Consider the following 26,013-nt stretch of genomic DNA (forward strand, 5'->3'; position numbering starts at 1 on the left):
TTTGAGATTTCCTGCTCTGTATCGTTTTTGAACCAATCTCCCAATGGTGAAGAATGAGTCAAAATATTTCTCGGAGCCGGATCCGAATCCGGATCTTCACCAAAATGGAAACATTTCTTCCTTGTCACAGATGCCACACTGCTGCCAAATTTTGCCGGAATCCGTCTGCAATTTTGTGAGATATCTTGTTCAAAAACGGACAGACAAGCAAACAGACAGACAGGTGTGAAAACATCACCTCCATGCACCTTGGGTGACGGCGGGAACGGGGCTCTCACTTGAGAAACATTATCGATCCTTTATAAACATCCAAAGAGACTCTGTTGTTGCCTACGATCATACCACCCTGAATACGCCCGATCTCGTCTGATCTCGGAAGCTAAGCAGGTTCGGGCCCGGATCGTACCTGGATGGGCGACTGCCTGGGAATACCGGGTGTTGTCGGCTTTTTTCTGCTGTCGGGTGTGGTCTTGTTTTGAGTGTCTGCAATTTGCGCTGACTGATGCGCTTGATGGTAATTTACTTTTTGCCGCGCCACTGCTAGTCTTCGACGACAACTGCCGCTACTACCAGCGTACCACGTCTACTTACTACCACGGGTACTCACCCCACCAGTATTTGTATACTACTGCTTGCCTACGACTACCAGTGCCGTTACTGTGAGTACGACTGGCCTTCCAGTGCCAATCCTTCTCGACGACGACTCCCACGACTACTGCCGCTCCTACTACAAAAATAATGAATTCTCATGTCGAATCCACATTTAGATCTTCACCAATATCGAATCGAATCATCCGTGTAATACCCCCAAGCAGTCCACCAAGTTTCGTCCAAATCCGTCGACAACCTTTTGAGATTTCCTGCTGTGTGTCGTTTTTGAACCAATCTCCCAATGGTGAAGAATCAGTCAAAATATTTCTCGGAGCCGGATCCGAATCCAGATCTTTACCAAAATGGAAACATTTCTTCCTTGTCACAGATGCCATACTGCTGCAAAATTTTGCCCGAATCCGTCTGCAATTTTGTGAGATATCTTGTTCAAAAACGGACAGACAAGCAAACAGACAGACAGGTGTGAAAACATCACCTCCATGCACGTTGGGTGGCGGAGGGAACGAGACTCTCACTTGAGAAACATTATCGATCCTTTATAAACATCCAAAGAGACTCTGTTGTTGCCTACGATCATACCACCCTGAATACGCCCGATCTCGTCTAATCTCGGAAGCTAAGCAGGTTCGGGCCCGGATCGATCTCGTTTGATCTCGGAAGCTAAGCAGGTTCGGGCCCGGATCGATCTCGCCTGATCTCGGAAGCTAAGCAGGTTCGGGCCCGGATCGTACCTGGATGGGCGACTGCCTGGGAATACCGGGTGTTGTCGGCTTTTTTCTGCTGTCGGGTGTGGTCTTGTTTTGAGTGTCTGCAATTTGCGCTGACTGATGCGCTTGATGGTAATTTACTTTTTGCCGCGCCACTGCTAGTCTTCGACGACAACTGCCGCTACTACCAGCCTACCACGTCTACTTACTACCACGGGTACTCACCCCACCAGTATTTGTATACTACTGCTTGCCTACGACTACCAGTGCCGTTACTGTGAGTACGACTGGCCTTCCAGTGCCAATCCTTCTCGACGACGACTCCCACGACTACTGCCGCTCCTACTACAAAAATAAAGAATTCTCATGTCGAATCCACATTTAGATCTTCACCAATATCGAATCGAATCATCCGTGTAATACCCCCAAACAGTCCACCAAGTTTCGTCCAAATCCGTCGACAACCTTTTGAGATTTCCTGCTGTGTGTCGTTTTTGAAACAATCTCCCAATGGTGAAGAATCAGTCAAAATATTTCTCGGAGCCGGATCCGAATCCGGATCTTCACCAAAATGGAAACATTTCTTCCTTGACACAGATGCCACATTGCTGCCAAATTTCGCCCGAATCCGTCGGCAATTTTGTGAGATGTCTTGTTCAAAAACGGACAGACAGGTGTGAAAACATCACCTCCATGCACCTTGGGTGGTGGAGGGAACGAGGCTCTCACTTGAGGAACATTATAAATCGATCCTTTATGAACATCCAAAGAGAATCTGTTGTTGCCTACGATCATACCACCCTGAATACGCCCGATCTCGTCTGATCTCGGAAGCGAAGCAGGTTCGGGCCCGGTTAGTACCTGGATGGGAGACTGCCTGGGAACACCGGGTGTTGTAAGCTTTTTTTGCTGTCGGGTGTGGTCTTGTTTCGAGTGTCTGCAATTTGCGCTGACTGATGCGCTTGATGGAAATTTAGTTTTTGCCGCGCCACTGCTATCTTCGACTACAACTGCCGCTACTACCAGCTAACCACGTCTACTTACTACCACGGGTACTCACCCCACCAGTATTTGTATACTACTACTTGCCTACGACTACCATTGCCGCTACTGTGAGTTCGACTGGCCTTCCAGTGCCACTCCTTCTCGACGACGACTCCCACGACTACTGCCACTCCTACTACTAAAATAAAGTATTCTCATGTCGAATCCACATTCAGATCTTCACCAAAATCGAATCGAATCATCCATGTAATACCCCCAAACAGTCCACCTCGTTTCTTCCAAATCCGTCGACAACCTTTTGAGATTTCCTGCTGTGTATCGTTTTTGAACCAATCTCCCAATGGTGAAGAATCAGTCAAAATATTTCTCGGAGCCGGATCTGAATCCGGATCTTCACCAAAATGGAAACATTTCTTCCTTGTCACAGATGCCACACTGCTGCAAAATTTTGCCCGAATCCGTCTGCAATTTTGTGATATCTTGTTCAAAAACGGACAGACAAGCAAACAGACAGACAGGTGTGAAAACATCACCTCCATGCACCTTGGGTGGCGGCGGGAACGGGGCTCTCACTTGAGAAACATTATCGATCCTTTATAAACATCCAAAGAGACTCTGTTGTTGCCTACGATCATACCACCCTGAATACGCCCGATCTCGTCTGATTTCTCGGAAGCTAAGCAGGTTCGGGCCCGGTTAGTACCTGGATGGGAGACTGCCTGGGAACACCGGGTGTTGTAGGCTTTTTTCTGCTGTCGGGTGTGGTCTTGTTTCGAGTGTCTGCAATTTGCGCTGACTGATGCGCTTGATGGTAATTTAGTTTTTGCCGCGCCACTGCTAGTCTTCGACTACAACTGCCGCTACTACCAGCTAACCACGTCTACTTACTACCACGGGTACTCACCCCACCAGTATTTGTATACTACTGCTTGCCTACGACTACCAGTGCCGCTACTGTGAGTTCGACTGGCCTTCCAGTGCCACTCCTTCTCGACGACGACTCCCACGACTACTGCCACTCCTACTACTAAAATAAAGAATTCTCATGTCGAATCCACATTCAGATCTTCAACAAAATCGAATCGAATCATCCTTGTAAGACACCCAAACAGTCCACCAAGTTTCCTCCAAATCCGTCGACAACCTTTTGAGATTTCCTGCTCTGTATCGTTTTTGAACCAATCTCCCAATGGTGAAGAATCAGTCAAAATATTTCTCGGAGCCGGATCCGAATCCGGATCTTCACCAAAATGGAAACATTTCTTCCTTGTCACAGATGCCACACTGCTGCCAAATTTTGCCGGAATCCGTCTGCAATTTTGTGAGATATCTTGTTCAAAAACGGACAGACAAGCAAACAGACAGACAGGTGTGAAAACATCACCTCCATGCACCTTGGGTGGCGGCGGGAACGGGGCTCTCACTTGAGAAACATTATCGATCCTTTATAAACATCCAAAGAGACTCTGTTGTTGCCTACGATCATACCACCCTGAATACGCCCGATCTCGTCTGATCTCGGAAGCTAAGCAGGTTCGGGCCCGGATCGTACCTGGATGGGCGACTGCCTGGGAATACCGGGTGTTGTCGGCTTTTTTCTGCTGTCGGGTGTGGTCTTGTTTTGAGTGTCTGCAATTTGCGCTGACTGATGCGCTTGATGGTAATTTACTTTTTGCCGCGCCACTGCTAGTCTTCGACGACAACTGCCGCTACTACCAGCGTACCACGTCTACTTACTACCACGGGTACTCACCCCACCAGTATTTGTATACTACTGCTTGCCTACGACTACCAGTGCCGTTACTGTGAGTACGACTGGCCTTCCAGTGCCAATCCTTCTCGACGACGACTCCCACGACTACTGCCGCGCCTACTACAAAAATAAAGAATTCTCATGTCGAATCCACATTTAGATCTTCACCAATATCGAATCGAATCATCCGTGTAATACCCCCAAACAGTCCACCAAGTTTCGTCCAAATCCGTCGACAACCTTTTGAGATTTCCTGCTGTGTGTCGTTTTTGAACCAATCTCCCAATGGTGAAGAATCAGTCAAAATATTTCTCGGAGCCGGATCCGAATCCGGATCTTCACCAAAATGGAAACATTTCTGCCTTGTCACAGATGCCACATTGCTGCCAAATTTCGCCCGAAACCGTCGGCAATTTTGTGAGATGTCTTGTTCAAAAACGAACAGACAGGTGTGAAAACATCACCTCCATGCACCTTGGGTGGTGGAGGGAACGAGGCTCTCACTTGAGAAACATTATAAATCGATCCTTTATGAACATCCAAAGAGAATCTGTTGTTGCCTACGATCATACCACCCTGAATACGCCCGATCTCGTCTGATCTCGGAAGCATAAGGCAGGTTCGGGCCCGGTTAGTACCTGGATGGGAAACTGCCTGGGAACACCGGGTGTTGTAGGCTTTTTTCTGCTGTTGGGTGTGGTCTTGTTTCGAGTGTCTGCAATTTGCGCTGACTGATGCGCTTGATGGAAATTTAGTTTTTGCCGCGCCACTGCTAGTCTTCGACTACAACTGCCGCTACTACCAGCTAACCACGTCTACTTACTACCACGGGTACTCACCCCACCAGTATTTGTATACTACTACTTGCCTACGACTACCAGTTGCGCCACTGTGAGTTCGACTGGCCTTCCAGTGCCACTCCTTCTCGACGACGACTCCCACAACTACTGCCACTCCTACTACTAAAATAAAGAATTCTCATGTCGAATCCACATTCAGATCTTCAACAAAATCGAATCGAATCATCCTTGTAAGACACCCAAACAGTCCACCAAGTTTCCTCCAAATCCGTCGACAACCTTTTGAGATTTCCTGCTCTGTATCGTTTTTGAACCAATCTCCCAATGGTGAAGAATCAGTCAAAATGTTTCTCGGAGCCGGATCCGAATCCGGATCTTCACCAAAATGGAAACATTTCTTCCTTGTCACAGATGCCACACTGCTGCCAAATTTTGCCGGAATCCGTCTGCAATTTTGTGAGATATCTTGTTCAAAAACGGACAGACAAGCAAACAGACAGACAGGTGTGAAAACATCACCTCCATGCACCTTGGGTGGCGGCGGGAACGGGGCTCTCACTTGAGAAACATTATCGATCCTTTATAAACATCCAAAGAGACTCTGTTGTTGCCTACGATCATACCACCCTGAATACGCCCGATCTCGTCTGATCTCGGAAGCTAAGCAGGTTCGGGCCCGGATCGTACCTGGATGGGCGACTGCCTGGGAATACCGGGTGTTGTCGGCTTTTTTCTGCTGTCGGGTGTGGTCTTGTTTTGAGTGTCTGCAATTTGCGCTGACTGATGCGCTTGATGGTAATTTACTTTTTGCCGCGCCACTGGTAGTCTTCGACGACAACTGCCGCTACTACCAGCCTACCACGTCTACTTACTACCACGGGTACTCACCCCACCAGTATTTGTATACTACTGCTTGCCTACGACTACCAGTGCCGTTACTGTGAGTACGACTGGCCTTCCAGTGCCAATCCTTCTCGACGACGACTCCCACGACTACTGCCGCTCCTACTACAAAAATAAAGAATTCTCATGTCGAATCCACATTTAGATCTTCACCAATATCGAATCGAATCATCCGTGTAATACCCCCAAACAGTCCACCAAGTTTTGTCCAAATCCGTCGACAACCTTTTGAGATTTCCTGCTGTGTGTCGTTTTTGAACCAATCTCCCAATGGTGAAGAATCAGTCAAAATATTTCTCGGAGCCGGATCCGAATCCGGATCTTCACCAAAATGGAAACATTTCTTCCTTGACACAGATGCCACATTGCTGCCAAATTTCGCCCGAATCCGTCGGCAATTTTGTGAGATGTCTTGTTCAAAAACGGACAGACAGGTGTGAAAACATCACCTCCATGCACCTTGGGTGGTGGAGGGAACGAGGCTCTCACTTGAGAAACATTATAAATCCATCCTTTATGAACATCCAAAGAGAATCTGTTGTTGCCTACGATCATACCACCCTGAATACGCCCGATCTCGTCTGATCTCGGAAGCTAAGCAGGTTCGGGCCCGGATAGTACCTGGATGGGCGACTGCCTGGGAATACCAGGTGTTGTAGGCTTTTTTCTGCTGTCGGGTGTGGTCTTGTTTTGAGTGTCTGCAATTTGCGCTGACTGATGCGCTTGATGGTAATTTACTTTTTGCCGCGCCACTGGTAGTCTTCGACGACAACTGCCGCTACTACCAGCCTACCACGTCTACTTACTACCACGGGTACTCACCCCACCAATATTTGTATACTACTGCTTGCCTACGACTACCAGTGCCGTTACTGTGAGTACGACTGGCCTTCCAGTGCCAATCCTTCTCGATGACGACTCCCACGACTACTGCCGCTCCTACTACAAAAATAAAGAATTCTCATGTCGAATCCACATTTAGATATTCACCAAAATCGAATCGAATCATCCGTGTAATACCCCCAAACAGTCCACCAAGTTTCGTCCAAATCCGTCGACAACCTTTTGAGATTTCCTGCTGTGTGTCGTTTTTGAACCAATCTCCCAATGGTGAAGAATCAGTCAAAATATTTCTCGGAGCCGGATCCGAATCCGGATCCTCACCAAAATGGAAACATTTCTTCCTTGTCACAGATGCCACATTGCTGCCAAATTTCGCCCGAATCCGTCGGCAATTTTGTGAGATGTCTTGTTCAAAAACGGACAGACAGGTGTGAAAACATCACCTCCATGCACCTTGGGTGGTGGAGGGAACGAGGCTCTCACTTGAGAAACATTATAAATCGATCCTTTATGAACATCCAAAGAGAATCTGTTGTTGCCTACGATCATACCACCCTGAATACGCCCGATCTCGTCTGATCTCGGAAGCTAAGCAGGTTCGGGCCCGGTTAGTACCTGGATGGAGAACTGCCTGGGAACACCGGGTGTTGTAGACTTTTTTCTGCTGTCGGGTGTGGTCTTGTTTCGAGTGTCTGCAATTTGCGCTGACTGATGCGCTTGATGGAAATTTAGTTTTTGCCGCGCCACTGCTAGTCTTCGACTACAACTGCCGCTACTACCAGCTAACCACGTCTACTTACTACCACGGGTACTCACCCCACCAGTATTTGTATACTACTACTTGCCTACGACTACCAGTGCCGCTACTGTGAGTTCGACTGGCCTTCCAGTGCCACTCCTTCTCGACGACGACTCCCACGACTACTGCCACTCCTACTATTAAAATAAAGAATTCTCATGTCGAATCCACATTCAGATCTTCAACAAAATCGAATCGAATCATCCTTGTAAGACACCCAAACAGTCCACAAAGTTTTCTCCAAATCCGTCGACAACCTTTTGAGATTTCCTGCTGTGTATCGTTTTTGAACCAATCTCCCAATGGTGAAGAATCAGTCAAAATATTTCTCGGAGCCGGATCCGAATCCGGATCTTCACCAAAATGGAAACATTTCTTCCTTGACACAGATGCCACATTGCTGCCAAATTTCGCCCGAATCCATCGGCAATTTTGTGAGATGTCTTGTTCAAAAACGGACAGACAGGTGTGAAAACATCACCTCCATGCACCTTGGGTGGTGGAGGGAACGAGGCTCTCACTTGAGGAACATTATAAATCGATCCTTTATGAACATCCAAAGAGAATCTGTTGTTGCCTACGATCATACCACCCTGAATACGCCCGATCTCGTCTGATCTCGGAAGCGAAGCAGGTTCGGGCCCGGTTAGTACCTGGATGGGAGACTGCCTGGGAACACCGGGTGTTGTAAGCTTTTTTTGCTGTCGGGTGTGGTCTTGTTTCGAGTGTATGCAATTTGCGCTGACTGATGCGCTTGATGGAAATTTAGTTTTTGCCGCGCCACTGCTAGTCTTCGACTACAACTGCCGCTACTACCAGCTAACCACGTCTACTTACTACCACGGGTACTCACCCCACCAGTATTTGTATACTACTACTTGCCTACGACTACCATTGCCGCTACTGTGAGTTCGACTGGCCTTCCAGTGCCACTCCTTCTCGACGACGACTCCCACGACTACTGCCACTCCTACTACTAAAATAAAGTATTCTCATGTCGAATCCACATTCAGATCTTCACCAAAATCGAATCGAATCATCCATGTAATACCCCCAAACAGTCCGCCTCGTTTCTTCCAAATCCGTCGACAACCTTTTGAGATTTCCTGCTGTGTATCGTTTTTGAACCAATCTCCCAATGGTGAAGAATCAGTCAAAATATTTCTCGGAGCCGGATCTGAATCCGGATCTTCACCAAAATGGAAACATTTCTTCCTTGTCACAGATGCCACACTGCTGCCAAATTTTGCCCGAATCCGTCTGCAATTTTGTGATATCTTGTTCAAAAACGGACAGACAAGCAAACAGACAGACAGGTGTGAAAACTTCACCTCCATGCACCTTGGGTGGCGGCGGGAACGGGGCTCTCACTTGAGAAACATTATCGATCCTTTATAAACATCCAAAGAGACTCTGTTGTTGCCTACGATCATACCACCCTGAATACACCCGATCTCGTCTGATCTCGAGAAGCTAACCAGGTTCGGGCCCGGATCGTACCTGGATGATCGTACCTGGATGGGCGACTGCCTGGGAATACCGGGTGTTGTCGGCTTTTTTCTGCTGTCGGGTGTGGTCTTGTTTTGAGTGTCTGCAATTTGCGCTGACTGATGCGCTTGATGGTAATTTACTTTTTGCCGCGCCACTGCTAGTCTTCGACGACAACTGCCGCTACTACCAGCCTACCACGTCTACTTACTACCACGGGTACTCACCCCACCAGTATTTGTATACTACTGCTTGCCTACGACTACCAGTGCCGTTACTGTGAGTACGACTGGCCTTCCAGTGCCAATCCTTCTCGACGACGACTCCCACGACTACTGCCGCTCCTACTACAAAAATAAAGAATTCTCATGTCGAATCCACATTTAGATCTTCACCAATATCGAATCGAATCATCCGTGTAATACCCCCAAACAGTCCACCAAGTTTCGTCCAAATCCGTCGACAACCTTTTGAGATTTCCTGCTGTGTGTCGTTTTTGAACCAATCTCCCAATGGTGAAGAATCAGTCAAAATATTTCTCGGAGCCGGATCCGAATCCGGATCTTCACCAAAATGGAAACATTTCTTCCTTGACACAGATGCCACATTGCTGCCAAATTTCGCCCGAATCCGTCGGCAATTTTGTGAGATGTCTTGTTCAAAAACGGACAGACAGGTGTGAAAACATCACCTCCATGCACCTTGGGTGGTGGAGGGAACGAGGCTCTCACTTGAGGAACATTATAAATCGATCCTTTATGAACATCCAAAGAGAATCTGTTGTTGCCTACGATCATACCACCCTGAATACGCCCGATCTCGTCTGATCTCGGAAGCGAAGCAGGTTCGGGCCCGGTTAGTACCTGGATGGGAGACTGCCTGGGAACACCGGGTGTTGTAAGCTTTTTTTGCTGTCGGGTGTGGTCTTGTTTCGAGTGTCTGCAATTTGCGCTGACTGATGCGCTTGATGGAAATTTAGTTTTTGCCGCGCCACTGCTAGTCTTCGACTACAACTGCCGCTACTACCAGCTAACCACGTCTACTTACTACCACGGGTACTCACCCCACCAGTATTTGTATACTACTACTTGCCTACGACTACCATTGCCGCTACTGTGAGTTCGACTGGCCTTCCAGTGCCACTCCTTCTCGACGACGACTCCCACGACTACTGCCACTCCTACTACTAAAATAAAGTATTCTCATGTCGAATCCACATTCAGATCTTCACCAAAATCGAATCGAATCATCCATGTAATACCCCCAAACAGTCCACCTCGTTTCTTCCAAATCCGTCGACAACCTTTTGAGATTTCCTGCTGTGAATCGTTTTTGAACCAATCTCCCAATGGTGAAGAATCAGTCAAAATATTTCTCGGAGCCGGATCTGAATCCCGATCTTCACCAAAATGGAAACATTTCTTCCTTGTCACAGATGCCACACTGCTGCCAAATTTTGCCCGAATCCGTCTGCAATTTTGTGATATCTTGTTCAAAAACGGACAGACAAGCAAACAGACAGACAGGTGTGAAAACTTCACCTCCATGCACCTTGGGTGGCGGCGGGAACGGGGCTCTCACTTGAGAAACATAATTATCGATCCTTTATAAACATCCAAAGAGACTCTGTTGTTGCCTACGATCATACCACCCTGAATACACCCGATCTCGTCTGATCTCGAGAAGCTAAGCAGGTTCGGGCCCGGATAGTACCTGGATGGGCGACTGCCTGGGAATACCGGGTGTTGTAGGCTTTTTTCTGCTGTCGGGTATGGTCTTGTTTTGAGTGTCTGCAATTTGCGCTGACTGATGCGCTTGATGGTAATTTACTTTTTGCCGCGCCACTGGTAGTCTTCGACGACAACTGCCGCTACTACCAGCCTACCACGTCTACTTACTACCACGGGTACTCACCCCACCAGTATTTGTATACTACTGCTTGCCTACGACTACCAGTGCCGTTACTGTGAGTACGACTGGCCTTCCAGTGCCAATCCTTCTCGATGACGACTCCCACGACTACTGCCGCTCCTACTACAAAAATAAAGAATTCTCATGTCGAATCCACATTTAGATATTCACCAAAATCGAATCGAATCATCCGTGTAATACCCCCAAACAGTCCACCAAGTTTCGTCCAAATCCGTCGACAACCTTTTGAGATTTCCTGCTGTGTGTCGTTTTTGAACCAATCTCCCAATGGTGAAGAATCAGTCAAAATATTTCTCGGAGCCGGATCCGAATCCGGATCCTCACCAAAATGGAAACATTTCTTCCTTGTCACAGATGCCACATTGCTGCCAAATTTCGCCCGAATCCGTCGGCAATTTTGTGAGATGTCTTGTTCAAAAACGGACAGACAGGTGTGAAAACATCACCTCCATGCACCTTGGGTGGTGGAGGGAACGAGGCTCTCACTTGAGAAACATTATAAATCGATCCTTTATGAACATCCAAAGAGAATCTGTTGTTGCCTACGATCATACCACCCTGAATACGCCCGATCTCGTCTGATCTCGGAAGCTAAGCAGGTTCGGGCCCGGTTAGTACCTGGATGGAGAACTGCCTGGGAACACCGGGTGTTGTAGACTTTTTTCTGCTGTCGGGTGTGGTCTTGTTTCGAGTGTCTGCAATTTGCGCTGACTGATGCGCTTGATGGAAATTTAGTTTTTGCCGCGCCACTGCTAGTCTTCGACTACAACTGCCGCTACTACCAGCTAACCACGTCTACTTACTACCACGGGTACTCACCCCACCAGTATTTGTATACTACTACTTGCCTACGACTACCAGTGCCGCTACTGTGAGTTCGACTGGCCTTCCAGTGCCACTCCTTCTCGACGACGACTCCCACGACTACTGCCACTCCTACTACTAAAATAAAGAATTCTCATGTCGAATCCACATTCAGATCTTCAACAAAATCGAATCGAATCATCCTTGTAAGACACCCAAACAGTCCACAAAGTTTTCTCCAAATCCGTCGACAACCTTTTGAGATTTCCTGCTGTGTATCGTTTTTGAACCAATCTCCCAATGGTGAAGAATCAGTCAAAATATTTCTCGGAGCCGGATCCGAATCCAGATCTTTACCAAAATGGAAACATTTCTTCCTTGTCACAGATGCCATACTGCTGCAAAATTTTGCCCGAATCCGTCTGCAATTTTGTGAGATATCTTGTTCAAAAACGGACAGACAAGCAAACAGACAGACAGGTGTGAAAACATCACCTCCATGCACGTTGGGTGGCGGAGGGAACGAGACTCTCACTTGAGAAACATTATCGATCCTTTATAAACATCCAAAGAGACTCTGTTGTTGCCTACGATCATACCACCCTGAATACGCCCGATCTCGCTCTAATCTCGGAAGCTAAGCAGGTTCGGGCCCGGATCGATCTCGTTTGATCTCGGAAGCTAAGCAGGTTCGGGCCCGGATCGATCTCGCCTGATCTCGGAAGCTAAGCAGGTTCGGGCCCGGATCGTACCTGGATGGGCGACTGCCTGGGAATACCGGGTGTTGTCGGCTTTTTTCTGCTGTCGGGTGTGGTCTTGTTTTGAGTGTCTGCAATTTGCGCTGACTGATGCGCTTGATGGTAATTTACTTTTTGCCGCGCCACTGCTAGTCTTCGACGACAACTGCCGCTACTACCAGCCTACCACGTCTACTTACTACCACGGGTACTCACCCCACCAGTATTTGTATACTACTGCTTGCCTACGACTACCAGTGCCGTTACTGTGAGTACGACTGGCCTTCCAGTGCCAATCCTTCTCGACGACGACTCCCACGACTACTGCCGCTCCTACTACAAAAATAAAGAATTCTCATGTCGAATCCACATTTAGATCTTCACCAATATCGAATCGAATCATCCGTGTAATACCCCCAAACAGTCCACCAAGTTTCGTCCAAATCCGTCGACAACCTTTTGAGATTTCCTGCTGTGTGTCGTTTTTGAACCAATCTCCCAATGGTGAAGAATCAGTCAAAATATTTCTCGGAGCCGGATCCGAATCCGGATCTTCACCAAAATGGAAACATTTCTTCCTTGACACAGATGCCACATTGCTGCCAAATTTCGCCCGAATCCGTCGGCAATTTTGTGAGATGTCTTGTTCAAAAACGGACAGACAGGTGTGAAAACATCACCTCCATGCACCTTGGGTGGTGGAGGGAACGAGGCTCTCACTTGAGGAACATTATAAATCGATCCTTTATGAACATCCAAAGAGAATCTGTTGTTGCCTACGATCATACCACCCTGAATACGCCCGATCTCGTCTGATCTCGGAAGCGAAGCAGGTTCGGGCCCGGTTAGTACCTGGATGGGAGACTGCCTGGGAACACCGGGTGTTGTAAGCTTTTTTTGCTGTCGGGTGTGGTCTTGTTTCGAGTGTCTGCAATTTGCGCTGACTGATGCGCTTGATGGAAATTTAGTTTTTGCCGCGCCACTGCTAGTCTTCGACTACAACTGCCGCTACTACCAGCTAACCACGTCTACTTACTACCACGGGTACTCACCCCACCAGTATTTGTATACTACTACTTGCCTACGACTACCATTGCCGCTACTGTGAGTTCGACTGGCCTTCCAGTGCCACTCCTTCTCGACGACGACTCCCACGACTACTGCCACTCCTACTACTAAAATAAAGTATTCTCATGTCGAATCCACATTCAGATCTTCACCAAAATCGAATCGAATCATCCATGTAATACCCCCAAACAGTCCACCTCGTTTCTTCCAAATCCGTCGACAACCTTTTGAGATTTCCTGCTGTGTATCGTTTTTGAACCAATCTCCCAATGGTGAAGAATCAGTCAAAATATTTCTCGGAGCCGGATCTGAATCCGGATCTTCACCAAAATGGAAACATTTCTTCCTTGTCACAGATGCCACACTGCTGCCAAATTTTGCCCGAATCCGTCTGCAATTTTGTGATATCTTGTTCAAAAACGGACAGACAAGCAAACAGACAGACAGGTGTGAAAACTTCACCTCCATGCACCTTGGGTGGCGGCGGGAACGGGGCTCTCACTTGAGAAACATTATCGATCCTTTATAAACATCCAAAGAGACTCTGTTGTTGCCTACGATCATACCACCCTGAATACACCCGATCTCGTCTGATCTCGAGAAGCTAACCAGGTTCGGGCCCGGATCGTACCTGGATGATCGTACCTGGATGGGCGACTGCCTGGGAATACCGGGTGTTGTCGGCTTTTTTCTGCTGTCGGGTGTGGTCTTGTTTTGAGTGTCTGCAATTTGCGCTGACTGATGCGCTTGATGGTAATTTACTTTTTGCCGCGCCACTGCTAGTCTTCGACGACAACTGCCGCTACTACCAGCCTACCACGTCTACTTACTACCACGGGTACTCACCCCACCAGTATTTGTATACTACTGCTTGCCTACGACTACCAGTGCCGTTACTGTGAGTACGACTGGCCTTCCAGTGCCAATCCTTCTCGACGACGACTCCCACGACTACTGCCGCTCCTACTACAAAAATAAAGAATTCTCATGTCGAATCCACATTTAGATCTTCACCAATATCGAATCGAATCATCCGTGTAATACCCCCAAACAGTCCACCAAGTTTCGTCCAAATCCGTCGACAACCTTTTGAGATTTCCTGCTGTGTGTCGTTTTTGAACCAATCTCCCAATGGTGAAGAATCAGTCAAAATATTTCTCGGAGCCGGATCCGAATCCGGATCTTCACCAAAATGGAAACATTTCTTCCTTGACACAGATGCCACATTGCTGCCAAATTTCGCCCGAATCCGTCGGCAATTTTGTGAGATGTCTTGTTCAAAAACGGACAGACAGGTGTGAAAACATCACCTCCATGCACCTTGGGTGGTGGAGGGAACGAGGCTCTCACTTGAGGAACATCATAAATCGATCCTTTATGAACATCCAAAGAGAATCTGTTGTTGCCTACGATCATACCACCCTGAATACGCCCGATCTCGTCTGATCTCGGAAGCTAAGCAGGTTCGGGCCCGGTTAGTACCTGGATGGGAGACTGCCTGGGAACACCGGGTGTTGTAAGCTTTTTTTGCTGTCGGGTGTGGTCTTGTTTCGCGTGTCTGCAATTTGCGCTGACTGATGCGCTTGATGGAAATTTAGTTTTTGCCGCGCCACTGCTAGTCTTCGACTACAACTGCCGCTACTACCAGCTAACCACGTCAACTTACTACCACGGGTACTCACCCCACCAGTATTTGTATACTACTACTTGCCTACGACTACCAGTGCCGCCACTGTGAGTTCGACTGGCCTTCCAGTGCCACTCCTTCTCGACGACGACTCCCACGACTACTGCCACTCCTACTACTAAAATAAAGAATTCTCATGTCGAATCCACATTCAGATCTTCAACAAAATCGAATCGAATCATCCTTGTAAGACACCCAAACAGTCCACAAAGTTTCCTCCAAATCCGTCGACAACCTTTTGAGATTTCCTGCTCTGTATCGTTTTTGAACCAATCTCCCAATGGTGAAAAATCAGTCAAAATATTTCTCGGAGCCGGATCCGAATCCGGATCTTCACCAAAATGGAAACCTTTCTTCCTTGTCACAGATGCCATACTGCTGCAAAATTGTGCCCGAATCCGTCTGCAATTTTGTGAGATATCTTGTTCAAAAACGGACAGACAAGCAAACAGACAGACAGGTGTGAAAACATCACCTCCATGCACCTTGGGGGGCGGAGGGAACGAGACTCTCACTTGAGAAATATTATCGATCCTTTATAAACATCCAAAGAGACTCTGTTGTTGTCTACGATCATACCACCCTGAATGCGCCCGATCTCGTCTAATCTCGGAAGCTAAGCAGGTTCGGGCCCGGATCGTACCTGGATGGGCGACTGCCTGGGAATACCGGGTGTTGTCGGCTTTTTTCTGCTGTCGGGTGTGGTCTTGTTTTGAGTGTCTGCAATTTGCGCTGACTGATGCGCTTGATGGTAATTTACTTTTTGCCGCGCCACTGGTAGTCTTCGACGACAACTGCCGCTACTACCAGCCTACCACGTCTACCTACTACCACGGGTACTCACCCCACCAGTATTTGTATACTACTGCTTGCCTACGACTACCAGTGCCGTTACTGTGAGTACGACTGGCCTTCCAGTGCCAATCCTTCTCGATGACGACTCCCACGACTACTGCCGCTCCTACTACAAAAATAAAGAATTCTCATGTCGAATCCACATTTAGATATTCACCAAAATCGAATCGAATCATCCGTGTAATACCCCCAAACAGTCCACCAAGTTTCGTCCAAATCCGTCGACAACCTTTTGAGATTTCCTGCTGTGTGTCGTTTTTGAACCAATCTCCCAATGGTGAAGAATCAGTCAAAATATTTCTCGGAGCCGGATCCGAATCCGGATCTTCACCAAAATGGAAACATTTCTTACTTGACACAGATGCCACATTGCTGCCAAATTTCGCCCGAATCCGTCGGCAATTTTGTGAGATGTCTTGTTCAAAAACGGACAGACAGGTGTGAAAACATCACCTCCATGCACCTTGGGTGGTGGAGGGAACGAGGCTCTCACTTGAGAAACATTATAAATCGATCCTTTATGAACATCCAAAGAGAATCTGTTGTTGCCTACGATCATACCACCCTGAATACGCCCGATCTCGTCTGATCTCGGAAGCTAAGCAGGTTCGGGCCCGGTTAGTACCTGGATGGGAGACTGCCTGGGAACACCGGGTGTTGTAAGCTTTTTTTGCTGTCGGGTGTGGTCTTGTTTCGAGTGTCTGCAATTTGCGCTGACTGATGCGCTTGATGGAAATTTAGTTTTTGCCGCGCCACTGCTAGTCTTCGACTACAACTGCCGCTACTACCAGCTAACCACGTCTACTTACTACCACGGGTACTCACCCCACCAGTATTTGTATACTACTACTTGCCTACGACTACCAGTGCCGCCACTGTGAGTTCGACTGGCCTTCCAGTGCCACTCCTTCTCGACGACGACTCCCACGACTACTGCCACTCCTACTACTAAAATAAAGAATTCTCATGTCGAATCCACATTCAGATCTTCAACAAAATCGAATCGAATCATCCTTGTAAGACACCCAAACAGTCCACCAAGTTTCCTCCAAATCCGTCGACAACCTTTTGAGATTTCCTGCTCTGTATCGTTTTTGAACCAATCTCCCAATGGTGAAGAATCAGTCAAAATATTTCTCGGAGCCGGATCCGAATCCGGATCTTCACCAAAATGGAAACATTTCTTCCTTGTCACAGATGCCACACTGCTGCCAAATTTTGCCGGAATCCGTCTGCAATTTTGTGAGATATCTTGTTCAAAAACGGACAGACAAGCAAACAGACAGACAGGTGTGAAAACATCACCTCCATGCACCTTGGGTGGCGGCGGGAACGGGGCTCTCACTTGAGAAACATTATCGATCCTTTATAAACATCCAAAGAGACTCTGTTGTTGCCTACGATCATACCACCCTGAATACGCCCGATCTCGTCTGATCTCGGAAGCTAAGCAGGTTCGGGCCCGGATCGTACCTGGATGGGCGACTGCCTGGGAATACCGGGTGTTGTCGGCTTTTTTCTGCTGTCGGGTGTGGTCTTGTTTTGAGTGTCTGCAATTTGCGCTGACTGATGCGCTTGATGGTAATTTACTTTTTGCCGCGCCACTGCTAGTCTTCGACGACAACTGCCGCTACTACCAGCGTACCACGTCTACTTACTACCACGGGTACTCACCCCACCAGTATTTGTATACTACTGCTTGCCTACGACTACCAGTGCCGTTACTGTGAGTACGACTGGCCTTCCAGTGCCAATCCTTCTCGACGACGACTCCCACGACTACTGCCGCGCCTACTACAAAAATAAAGAATTCTCATGTCGAATCCACATTTAGATCTTCACCAATATCGAATCGAATCATCCGTGTAATACCCCCAAACAGTCCACCAAGTTTCGTCCAAATCCGTCGACAACCTTTTGAGATTTCCTGCTGTGTGTCGTTTTTGAACCAATCTCCCAATGGTGAAGAATCAGTCAAAATATTTCTCGGAGCCGGATCCGAATCCGGATCTTCACCAAAATGGAAACATTTCTGCCTTGTCACAGATGCCACATTGCTGCCAAATTTCGCCCGAAACCGTCGGCAATTTTGTGAGATGTCTTGTTCAAAAACGAACAGACAGGTGTGAAAACATCACCTCCATGCACCTTGGGTGGTGGAGGGAACGAGGCTCTCACTTGAGAAACATTATAAATCGATCCTTTATGAACATCCAAAGAGAATCTGTTGTTGCCTACGATCATACCACCCTGAATACGCCCGATCTCGTCTGATCTCGGAAGCATAAGGCAGGTTCGGGCCCGGTTAGTACCTGGATGGGAAACTGCCTGGGAACACCGGGTGTTGTAGGCTTTTTTCTGCTGTTGGGTGTGGTCTTGTTTCGAGTGTCTGCAATTTGCGCTGACTGATGCGCTTGATGGAAATTTAGTTTTTGCCGCGCCACTGCTAGTCTTCGACTACAACTGCCGCTACTACCAGCTAACCACGTCTACTTACTACCACGGGTACTCACCCCACCAGTATTTGTATACTACTACTTGCCTACGACTACCAGTGCCGCCACTGTGAGTTCGACTGGCCTTCCAGTGCCACTCCTTCTCGACGACGACTCCCACAACTACTGCCACTCCTACTACTAAAATAAAGAATTCTCATGTCGAATCCACATTCAGATCTTCAACAAAATCGAATCGAATCATCCTTGTAAGACACCCAAACAGTCCACCAAGTTTCCTCCAAATCCGTCGACAACCTTTTGAGATTTCCTGCTCTGTATCGTTTTTGAACCAATCTCCCAATGGTGAAGAATCAGTCAAAATGTTTCTCGGAGCCGGATCCGAATCCGGATCTTCACCAAAATGGAAACATTTCTTCCTTGTCACAGATGCCACACTGCTGCCAAATTTTGCCGGAATCCGTCTGCAATTTTGTGAGATATCTTGTTCAAAAACGGACAGACAAGCAAACAGACAGACAGGTGTGAAAACATCACCTCCATGCACCTTGGGTGGCGGCGGGAACGGGGCTCTCACTTGAGAAACATTATCGATCCTTTATAAACATCCAAAGAGACTCTGTTGTTGCCTACGATCATACCACCCTGAATACGCCCGATCTCGTCTGATCTCGGAAGCTAAGCAGGTTCGGGCCCGGATCGTACCTGGATGGGCGACTGCCTGGGAATACCGGGTGTTGTCGGCTTTTTTCTGCTGTCGGGTGTGGTCTTGTTTTGAGTGTCTGCAATTTGCGCTGACTGATGCGCTTGATGGTAATTTACTTTTTGCCGCGCCACTGGTAGTCTTCGACGACAACTGCCGCTACTACCAGCCTACCACGTCTACTTACTACCACGGGTACTCACCCCACCAGTATTTGTATACTACTGCTTGCCTACGACTACCAGTGCCGTTACTGTGAGTACGACTGGCCTTCCAGTGCCAATCCTTCTCGACGACGACTCCCACGACTACTGCCGCTCCTACTACAAAAATAAAGAATTCTCATGTCGAATCCACATTTAGATCTTCACCAATATCGAATCGAATCATCCGTGTAATACCCCCAAACAGTCCACCAAGTTTTGTCCAAATCCGTCGACAACCTTTTGAGATTTCCTGCTGTGTGTCGTTTTTGAACCAATCTCCCAATGGTGAAGAATCAGTCAAAATATTTCTCGGAGCCGGATCCGAATCCGGATCTTCACCAAAATGGAAACATTTCTTCCTTGACACAGATGCCACATTGCTGCCAAATTTCGCCCGAATCCGTCGGCAATTTTGTGAGATGTCTTGTTCAAAAACGGACAGACAGGTGTGAAAACATCACCTCCATGCACCTTGGGTGGTGGAGGGAACGAGGCTCTCACTTGAGAAACATTATAAATCCATCCTTTATGAACATCCAAAGAGAATCTGTTGTTGCCTACGATCATACCACCCTGAATACGCCCGATCTCGTCTGATCTCGGAAGCTAAGCAGGTTCGGGCCCGGATAGTACCTGGATGGGCGACTGCCTGGGAATACCAGGTGTTGTAGGCTTTTTTCTGCTGTCGGGTGTGGTCTTGTTTTGAGTGTCTGCAATTTGCGCTGACTGATGCGCTTGATGGTAATTTACTTTTTGCCGCGCCACTGGTAGTCTTCGACGACAACTGCCGCTACTACCAGCCTACCACGTCTACTTACTACCACGGGTACTCACCCCACCAATATTTGTATACTACTGCTTGCCTACGACTACCAGTGCCGTTACTGTGAGTACGACTGGCCTTCCAGTGCCAATCCTTCTCGATGACGACTCCCACGACTACTGCCGCTCCTACTACAAAAATAAAGAATTCTCATGTCGAATCCACATTTAGATATTCACCAAAATCGAATCGAATCATCCGTGTAATACCCCCAAACAGTCCACCAAGTTTCGTCCAAATCCGTCGACAACCTTTTGAGATTTCCTGCTGTGTGTCGTTTTTGAACCAATCTCCCAATGGTGAAGAATCAGTCAAAATATTTCTCGGAGCCGGATCCGAATCCGGATCCTCACCAAAATGGAAACATTTCTTCCTTGTCACAGATGCCACATTGCTGCCAAATTTCGCCCGAATCCGTCGGCAATTTTGTGAGATGTCTTGTTCAAAAACGGACAGACAGGTGTGAAAACATCACCTCCATGCACCTTGGGTGGTGGAGGGAACGAGGCTCTCACTTGAGAAACATTATAAATCGATCCTTTATGAACATCCAAAGAGAATCTGTTGTTGCCTACGATCATACCACCCTGAATACGCCCGATCTCGTCTGATCTCGGAAGCTAAGCAGGTTCGGGCCCGGTTAGTACCTGGATGGAGAACTGCCTGGGAACACCGGGTGTTGTAGACTTTTTTCTGCTGTCGGGTGTGGTCTTGTTTCGAGTGTCTGCAATTTGCGCTGACTGATGCGCTTGATGGAAATTTAGTTTTTGCCGCGCCACTGCTAGTCTTCGACTACAACTGCCGCTACTACCAGCTAACCACGTCTACTTACTACCACGGGTACTCACCCCACCAGTATTTGTATACTACTACTTGCCTACGACTACCAGTGCCGCTACTGTGAGTTCGACTGGCCTTCCAGTGCCACTCCTTCTCGACGACGACTCCCACGACTACTGCCACTCCTACTATTAAAATAAAGAATTCTCATGTCGAATCCACATTCAGATCTTCAACAAAATCGAATCGAATCATCCTTGTAAGACACCCAAACAGTCCACAAAGTTTTCTCCAAATCCGTCGACAACCTTTTGAGATTTCCTGCTGTGTATCGTTTTTGAACCAATCTCCCAATGGTGAAGAATCAGTCAAAATATTTCTCGGAGCCGGATCCGAATCCGGATCTTCACCAAAATGGAAACATTTCTTCCTTGACACAGATGCCACATTGCTGCCAAATTTCGCCCGAATCCATCGGCAATTTTGTGAGATGTCTTGTTCAAAAACGGACAGACAGGTGTGAAAACATCACCTCCATGCACCTTGGGTGGTGGAGGGAACGAGGCTCTCACTTGAGGAACATTATAAATCGATCCTTTATGAACATCCAAAGAGAATCTGTTGTTGCCTACGATCATACCACCCTGAATACGCCCGATCTCGTCTGATCTCGGAAGCGAAGCAGGTTCGGGCCCGGTTAGTACCTGGATGGGAGACTGCCTGGGAACACCGGGTGTTGTAAGCTTTTTTTGCTGTCGGGTGTGGTCTTGTTTCGAGTGTATGCAATTTGCGCTGACTGATGCGCTTGATGGAAATTTAGTTTTTGCCGCGCCACTGCTAGTCTTCGACTACAACTGCCGCTACTACCAGCTAACCACGTCTACTTACTACCACGGGTACTCACCCCACCAGTATTTGTATACTACTACTTGCCTACGACTACCATTGCCGCTACTGTGAGTTCGACTGGCCTTCCAGTGCCACTCCTTCTCGACGACGACTCCCACGACTACTGCCACTCCTACTACTAAAATAAAGTATTCTCATGTCGAATCCACATTCAGATCTTCACCAAAATCGAATCGAATCATCCATGTAATACCCCCAAACAGTCCGCCTCGTTTCTTCCAAATCCGTCGACAACCTTTTGAGATTTCCTGCTGTGTATCGTTTTTGAACCAATCTCCCAATGGTGAAGAATCAGTCAAAATATTTCTCGGAGCCGGATCTGAATCCGGATCTTCACCAAAATGGAAACATTTCTTCCTTGTCACAGATGCCACACTGCTGCCAAATTTTGCCCGAATCCGTCTGCAATTTTGTGATATCTTGTTCAAAAACGGACAGACAAGCAAACAGACAGACAGGTGTGAAAACTTCACCTCCATGCACCTTGGGTGGCGGCGGGAACGGGGCTCTCACTTGAGAAACATTATCGATCCTTTATAAACATCCAAAGAGACTCTGTTGTTGCCTACGATCATACCACCCTGAATACACCCGATCTCGTCTGATCTCGAGAAGCTAACCAGGTTCGGGCCCGGATCGTACCTGGATGATCGTACCTGGATGGGCGACTGCCTGGGAATACCGGGTGTTGTCGGCTTTTTTCTGCTGTCGGGTGTGGTCTTGTTTTGAGTGTCTGCAATTTGCGCTGACTGATGCGCTTGATGGTAATTTACTTTTTGCCGCGCCACTGCTAGTCTTCGACGACAACTGCCGCTACTACCAGCCTACCACGTCTACTTACTACCACGGGTACTCACCCCACCAGTATTTGTATACTACTGCTTGCCTACGACTACCAGTGCCGTTACTGTGAGTACGACTGGCCTTCCAGTGCCAATCCTTCTCGACGACGACTCCCACGACTACTGCCGCTCCTACTACAAAAATAAAGAATTCTCATGTCGAATCCACATTTAGATCTTCACCAATATCGAATCGAATCATCCGTGTAATACCCCCAAACAGTCCACCAAGTTTCGTCCAAATCCGTCGACAACCTTTTGAGATTTCCTGCTGTGTGTCGTTTTTGAACCAATCTCCCAATGGTGAAGAATCAGTCAAAATATTTCTCGGAGCCGGATCCGAATCCGGATCTTCACCAAAATGGAAACATTTCTTCCTTGACACAGATGCCACATTGCTGCCAAATTTCGCCCGAATCCGTCGGCAATTTTGTGAGATGTCTTGTTCAAAAACGGACAGACAGGTGTGAAAACATCACCTCCATGCACCTTGGGTGGTGGAGGGAACGAGGCTCTCACTTGAGGAACATTATAAATCGATCCTTTATGAACATCCAAAGAGAATCTGTTGTTGCCTACGATCATACCACCCTGAATACGCCCGATCTCGTCTGATCTCGGAAGCGAAGCAGGTTCGGGCCCGGTTAGTACCTGGATGGGAGACTGCCTGGGAACACCGGGTGTTGTAAGCTTTTTTTGCTGTCGGGTGTGGTCTTGTTTCGAGTGTCTGCAATTTGCGCTGACTGATGCGCTTGATGGAAATTTAGTTTTTGCCGCGCCACTGCTAGTCTTCGACTACAACTGCCGCTACTACCAGCTAACCACGTCTACTTACTACCACGGGTACTCACCCCACCAGTATTTGTATACTACTACTTGCCTACGACTACCATTGCCGCTACTGTGAGTTCGACTGGCCTTCCAGTGCCACTCCTTCTCGACGACGACTCCCACGACTACTGCCACTCCTACTACTAAAATAAAGTATTCTCATGTCGAATCCACATTCAGATCTTCACCAAAATCGAATCGAATCATCCATGTAATACCCCCAAACAGTCCACCTCGTTTCTTCCAAATCCGTCGACAACCTTTTGAGATTTCCTGCTGTGTATCGTTTTTGAACCAATCTCCCAATGGTGAAGAATCAGTCAAAATATTTCTCGGAGCCGGATCTGAATCCCGATCTTCACCAAAATGGAAACATTTCTTCCTTGTCACAGATGCCACACTGCTGCCAAATTTTGCCCGAATCCGTCTGCAATTTTGTGATATCTTGTTCAAAAACGGACAGACAAGCAAACAGACAGACAGGTGTGAAAACTTCACCTCCATGCACCTTGGGTGGCGGCGGGAACGGGGCTCTCACTTGAGAAACATAATTATCGATCCTTTATAAACATCCAAAGAGACTCTGTTGTTGCCTACGATCATACCACCCTGAATACACCCGATCTCGTCTGATCTCGAGAAGCTAAGCAGGTTCGGGCCCGGATAGTACCTGGATGGGCGACTGCCTGGGAATACCGGGTGTTGTAGGCTTTTTTCTGCTGTCGGGTATGGTCTTGTTTTGAGTGTCTGCAATTTGCGCTGACTGATGCGCTTGATGGTAATTTACTTTTTGCCGCGCCACTGGTAGTCTTCGACGACAACTGCCGCTACTACCAGCCTACCACGTCTACTTACTACCACGGGTACTCACCCCACCAGTATTTGTATACTACTGCTTGCCTACGACTACCAGTGCCGTTACTGTGAGTACGACTGGCCTTCCAGTGCCAATCCTTCTCGATGACGACTCCCACGACTACTGCCGCTCCTACTACAAAAATAAAGAATTCTCATGTCGAATCCACATTTAGATATTCACCAAAATCGAATCGAATCATCCGTGTAATACCCCCAAACAGTCCACCAAGTTTCGTCCAAATCCGTCGACAACCTTTTGAGATTTCCTGCTGTGTGTCGTTTTTGAACCAATCTCCCAATGGTGAAGAATCAGTCAAAATATTTCTCGGAGCCGGATCCGAATCCGGATCCTCACCAAAATGGAAACATTTCTTCCTTGTCACAGATGCCACATTGCTGCCAAATTTCGCCCGAATCCGTCGGCAATTTTGTGAGATGTCTTGTTCAAAAACGGACAGACAGGTGTGAAAACATCACCTCCATGCACCTTGGGTGGTGGAGGGAACGAGGCTCTCACTTGAGAAACATTATAAATCGATCCTTTATGAACATCCAAAGAGAATCTGTTGTTGCCTACGATCATACCACCCTGAATACGCCCGATCTCGTCTGATCTCGGAAGCTAAGCAGGTTCGGGCCCGGTTAGTACCTGGATGGAGAACTGCCTGGGAACACCGGGTGTTGTAGACTTTTTTCTGCTGTCGGGTGTGGTCTTGTTTCGAGTGTCTGCAATTTGCGCTGACTGATGCGCTTGATGGAAATTTAGTTTTTGCCGCGCCACTGCTAGTCTTCGACTACAACTGCCGCTACTACCAGCTAACCACGTCTACTTACTACCACGGGTACTCACCCCACCAGTATTTGTATACTACTACTTGCCTACGACTACCAGTGCCGCTACTGTGAGTTCGACTGGCCTTCCAGTGCCACTCCTTCTCGACGACGACTCCCACGACTACTGCCACTCCTACTACTAAAATAAAGAATTCTCATGTCGAATCCACATTCAGATCTTCAACAAAATCGAATCGAATCATCCTTGTAAGACACCCAAACAGTCCACAAAGTTTTCTCCAAATCCGTCGACAACCTTTTGAGATTTCCTGCTGTGTATCGTTTTTGAACCAATCTCCCAATGGTGAAGAATCAGTCAAAATATTTCTCGGAGCCGGATCCGAATCCAGATCTTTACCAAAATGGAAACATTTCTTCCTTGTCACAGATGCCATACTGCTGCAAAATTTTGCCCGAATCCGTCTGCAATTTTGTGAGATATCTTGTTCAAAAACGGACAGACAAGCAAACAGACAGACAGGTGTGAAAACATCACCTCCATGCACGTTGGGTGGCGGAGGGAACGAGACTCTCACTTGAGAAACATTATCGATCCTTTATAAACATCCAAAGAGACTCTGTTGTTGCCTACGATCATACCACCCTGAATACGCCCGATCTCGCTCTAATCTCGGAAGCTAAGCAGGTTCGGGCCCGGATCGATCTCGTTTGATCTCGGAAGCTAAGCAGGTTCGGGCCCGGATCGATCTCGCCTGATCTCGGAAGCTAAGCAGGTTCGGGCCCGGATCGTACCTGGATGGGCGACTGCCTGGGAATA

General features: G+C 47.8%; 17 non-coding genes and 11 pseudogenes across 17 annotated transcripts; all 28 read left to right on the forward strand.

Annotated features, from left to right (window-relative positions):
- The first annotated feature begins 328 nt into the window (after positions 1-328).
- Positions 329-447, forward strand: LOC144890063 (5S ribosomal RNA). The gene has a single exon (XR_013622263.1). It is a non-coding gene; the product is annotated as a 5S ribosomal RNA (ribosomal RNA).
- Positions 448-2,102: 1,655 nt separating this feature from the next.
- On the forward strand, positions 2,103-2,221 carry LOC144890038 (5S ribosomal RNA). Its single transcript, XR_013622233.1, has one exon. It is a non-coding gene; the product is annotated as a 5S ribosomal RNA (ribosomal RNA).
- A 726-nt stretch (positions 2,222-2,947) lies between these two features.
- On the forward strand, positions 2,948-3,068 carry LOC144890113 (5S ribosomal RNA; annotated as a pseudogene).
- A 730-nt stretch (positions 3,069-3,798) lies between these two features.
- On the forward strand, positions 3,799-3,917 carry LOC144890065 (5S ribosomal RNA). Its single transcript, XR_013622265.1, has one exon. It is a non-coding gene; the product is annotated as a 5S ribosomal RNA (ribosomal RNA).
- A 718-nt stretch (positions 3,918-4,635) lies between these two features.
- LOC144890239 (5S ribosomal RNA) lies at positions 4,636-4,756 on the forward strand (annotated as a pseudogene).
- Positions 4,757-5,486: 730 nt separating this feature from the next.
- Positions 5,487-5,605, forward strand: LOC144890066 (5S ribosomal RNA). The gene has a single exon (XR_013622266.1). It is a non-coding gene; the product is annotated as a 5S ribosomal RNA (ribosomal RNA).
- Positions 5,606-6,323: 718 nt separating this feature from the next.
- LOC144890279 (5S ribosomal RNA) lies at positions 6,324-6,442 on the forward strand. Its single transcript, XR_013622302.1, has one exon. It is a non-coding gene; the product is annotated as a 5S ribosomal RNA (ribosomal RNA).
- A 718-nt stretch (positions 6,443-7,160) lies between these two features.
- Positions 7,161-7,279, forward strand: LOC144890106 (5S ribosomal RNA; annotated as a pseudogene).
- A 718-nt stretch (positions 7,280-7,997) lies between these two features.
- On the forward strand, positions 7,998-8,116 carry LOC144890039 (5S ribosomal RNA). Its single transcript, XR_013622234.1, has one exon. It is a non-coding gene; the product is annotated as a 5S ribosomal RNA (ribosomal RNA).
- Positions 8,117-8,843: 727 nt separating this feature from the next.
- LOC144890354 (5S ribosomal RNA) lies at positions 8,844-8,977 on the forward strand (annotated as a pseudogene).
- A 718-nt stretch (positions 8,978-9,695) lies between these two features.
- LOC144890040 (5S ribosomal RNA) lies at positions 9,696-9,814 on the forward strand. Its single transcript, XR_013622235.1, has one exon. It is a non-coding gene; the product is annotated as a 5S ribosomal RNA (ribosomal RNA).
- A 730-nt stretch (positions 9,815-10,544) lies between these two features.
- On the forward strand, positions 10,545-10,664 carry LOC144890033 (5S ribosomal RNA). Its single transcript, XR_013622228.1, has one exon. It is a non-coding gene; the product is annotated as a 5S ribosomal RNA (ribosomal RNA).
- A 718-nt stretch (positions 10,665-11,382) lies between these two features.
- On the forward strand, positions 11,383-11,501 carry LOC144890107 (5S ribosomal RNA; annotated as a pseudogene).
- Positions 11,502-13,157: 1,656 nt separating this feature from the next.
- On the forward strand, positions 13,158-13,276 carry LOC144890041 (5S ribosomal RNA). Its single transcript, XR_013622236.1, has one exon. It is a non-coding gene; the product is annotated as a 5S ribosomal RNA (ribosomal RNA).
- A 727-nt stretch (positions 13,277-14,003) lies between these two features.
- LOC144890355 (5S ribosomal RNA) lies at positions 14,004-14,137 on the forward strand (annotated as a pseudogene).
- A 718-nt stretch (positions 14,138-14,855) lies between these two features.
- Positions 14,856-14,974, forward strand: LOC144890022 (5S ribosomal RNA). The gene has a single exon (XR_013622216.1). It is a non-coding gene; the product is annotated as a 5S ribosomal RNA (ribosomal RNA).
- A 729-nt stretch (positions 14,975-15,703) lies between these two features.
- Positions 15,704-15,822, forward strand: LOC144890200 (5S ribosomal RNA; annotated as a pseudogene).
- A 718-nt stretch (positions 15,823-16,540) lies between these two features.
- LOC144890023 (5S ribosomal RNA) lies at positions 16,541-16,659 on the forward strand. The gene has a single exon (XR_013622217.1). It is a non-coding gene; the product is annotated as a 5S ribosomal RNA (ribosomal RNA).
- A 729-nt stretch (positions 16,660-17,388) lies between these two features.
- Positions 17,389-17,507, forward strand: LOC144890067 (5S ribosomal RNA). The gene has a single exon (XR_013622267.1). It is a non-coding gene; the product is annotated as a 5S ribosomal RNA (ribosomal RNA).
- A 718-nt stretch (positions 17,508-18,225) lies between these two features.
- LOC144890240 (5S ribosomal RNA) lies at positions 18,226-18,346 on the forward strand (annotated as a pseudogene).
- A 730-nt stretch (positions 18,347-19,076) lies between these two features.
- On the forward strand, positions 19,077-19,195 carry LOC144890068 (5S ribosomal RNA). Its single transcript, XR_013622268.1, has one exon. It is a non-coding gene; the product is annotated as a 5S ribosomal RNA (ribosomal RNA).
- Positions 19,196-19,913: 718 nt separating this feature from the next.
- Positions 19,914-20,032, forward strand: LOC144890289 (5S ribosomal RNA). Its single transcript, XR_013622303.1, has one exon. It is a non-coding gene; the product is annotated as a 5S ribosomal RNA (ribosomal RNA).
- A 718-nt stretch (positions 20,033-20,750) lies between these two features.
- Positions 20,751-20,869, forward strand: LOC144890108 (5S ribosomal RNA; annotated as a pseudogene).
- Positions 20,870-21,587: 718 nt separating this feature from the next.
- LOC144890042 (5S ribosomal RNA) lies at positions 21,588-21,706 on the forward strand. The gene has a single exon (XR_013622237.1). It is a non-coding gene; the product is annotated as a 5S ribosomal RNA (ribosomal RNA).
- A 727-nt stretch (positions 21,707-22,433) lies between these two features.
- On the forward strand, positions 22,434-22,567 carry LOC144890356 (5S ribosomal RNA; annotated as a pseudogene).
- A 718-nt stretch (positions 22,568-23,285) lies between these two features.
- On the forward strand, positions 23,286-23,404 carry LOC144890043 (5S ribosomal RNA). Its single transcript, XR_013622238.1, has one exon. It is a non-coding gene; the product is annotated as a 5S ribosomal RNA (ribosomal RNA).
- Positions 23,405-24,134: 730 nt separating this feature from the next.
- Positions 24,135-24,254, forward strand: LOC144890034 (5S ribosomal RNA). Its single transcript, XR_013622229.1, has one exon. It is a non-coding gene; the product is annotated as a 5S ribosomal RNA (ribosomal RNA).
- Positions 24,255-24,972: 718 nt separating this feature from the next.
- Positions 24,973-25,091, forward strand: LOC144890109 (5S ribosomal RNA; annotated as a pseudogene).
- The last annotated feature ends 922 nt before the right edge of the window (positions 25,092-26,013 follow it).

The sequence above is a fragment of the Myxine glutinosa genome, chromosome 1, assembly GCF_964187855.1.
Source record: "Myxine glutinosa chromosome 1, kmMyxGlut1.1, whole genome shotgun sequence".
NCBI classification, from domain to species: Eukaryota; Metazoa; Chordata; class Myxini; order Myxiniformes; family Myxinidae; genus Myxine; species Myxine glutinosa.